Source organism: Alligator sinensis, unplaced genomic scaffold (genome assembly GCF_000455745.1).
Source record: "Alligator sinensis unplaced genomic scaffold, ASM45574v1 scaffold1264_2, whole genome shotgun sequence".
Taxonomy (NCBI): Eukaryota; Metazoa; Chordata; order Crocodylia; family Alligatoridae; genus Alligator; species Alligator sinensis.
Genome location: NW_005843119.1, coordinates 76,138 through 77,938, shown reverse-complemented (window position 1 = coordinate 77,938; position 1,801 = coordinate 76,138).

Sequence of the window (1,801 nt, the reverse complement as noted above, 5' to 3'; positions counted from 1 at the left end):
TCCTGCCCCCAGCAAGATTCTAGCTTGGGGATTTTCATCCTGGGATCTCTACATTCAGAAAGGTTACAGGGAAGTGCCTTGAGGCTAAAAGTTTGAGAACCACTGTCTTAAACTGATATTAGAATGGAGTTGTGACTTCACTAATGAACTACATGTGGCCTTCAGTGGGCAACACTTAGCAGCATTGAAAGCCAAGAGAAAACAGCTCTGTCCATCGAAGTCTGTCTCCATAGAAGCTGTCCTGAATGGAGGAAGGGGTGGGGGGAAAGGGCAGGAAGGATCTCCCATGACCGGTAGGTCCTGTTGGCATTCAAAAGTCAAGATTTGTCACTGAATCCCTCAATGGCAACATCCAAACCATTTGGTTATTGTCTTTCATCTCATGTGGCAGCTCTAAGCTAGGGACCAGCCTCCTTTCCTGATATCCAAACAGCAGTTACTTTAGCTGCTTATTAATGCCCCTTCTGGATTTTTCCCCCTTCTGGAAAATGACATTTGCCAGTTTATCCGGTAGCAGGAATTCCAGTCAATCGGTCATGTCCACTTTGACCAGATCCTTCTTTTCACTGATATGCTGTGCTGTCTACAGGCTCTTAAACTCCTTTGTACTGATTTGAGGAAAGCCATCCACTAACCAGGAATGCTGCTACTTTTCCATTTAGGGACCTACAAAACTTTTATATTCTTGGCAGGTTGCCAAATTGGGGGGTGGGGGGCAGAAATCCAAACTAGTACAAGCTTCTGCCCCCCATTTCCTCCCTCCCCCCCCCCCCCCCCCCCATCCCCATGCGTACACAACACTATGCCATGGGTGGGGAATTTGACATCCATTTCTAGTTCCAGTTAAATTAAAAAACAACTAAACAAAGAAAACAAATATATTACCAGCTGTTGTCTTGCCAGGTTTTTTTTTTTTTTTTGCTTGCTACCTCCAGATAGCCAAGCTCGCAGGTGAGAAAAAGATGGCACACCAAAAATAACAAGAGTTGCAGATTGTAGCCCTGTCCCAAAGCAGTAATGTGGGGGAAACGTTAACTTTTTTTTCAAAGAAAAGCCACTCTGGCAAGGGCCAGCTGCCCTGGCCAACAACTTGAGCAGACAAACCTTGGTGTGGGGTGCAGAAGGAAAGCTGACTGTAACTGTCAAGGAAGAGTCACTAAATTTAGAGAGCTACTGCAAGAATGAGAGGAACAGGCATAAAGAAGCCTGGAAGCTTAGTTTACAGCGTGGAAGACAACAGAAAAAGAAGGCTGGGAATTTACAGAGCACCTGCTCCAAATAGTACTCAGTAAATCCAAGTGCCTGCAGGTCCCTGAGCTGGTCCAAGACTGTGAAAGAGACTTCTGTGTAGGGGCAGGCCCCAGCAATGACCATTTTACAGGACCAAACTCCTACACAGTTAATCAGGTACAAGGTGTAAGAGTGTGGTGTGTTCTCTAAAGAACAGAAAGATAGACCCAGCTCTTCTACTTTTTCTTAAGAACAGGGGTGTCCAACCTTTTTGAATGTGGGGCCAAATCACAAACTTTTTATCACCCAGTGGGCTGGCGAGCCACATTCAAAGACGTCACAGGAAGTGGTATCATATCAGGAAGTGATGTCACGTGACCTTTGACACCAATGAAGGTGCAGGGGTTGACATGGTGCTGGTTGACATGGTATGCATGCCCAGGTTGACATGGTGCTGCAGGAGCCGCTTGGCTACAACTGGGTTGACCTGGTGCTGGAGAAGCTGTAAGGCCAGGCCGGGGTTAACCTGGGGCCTGCCTGGCCTGCAGGGGCCATGCCCAGGTTGACATGG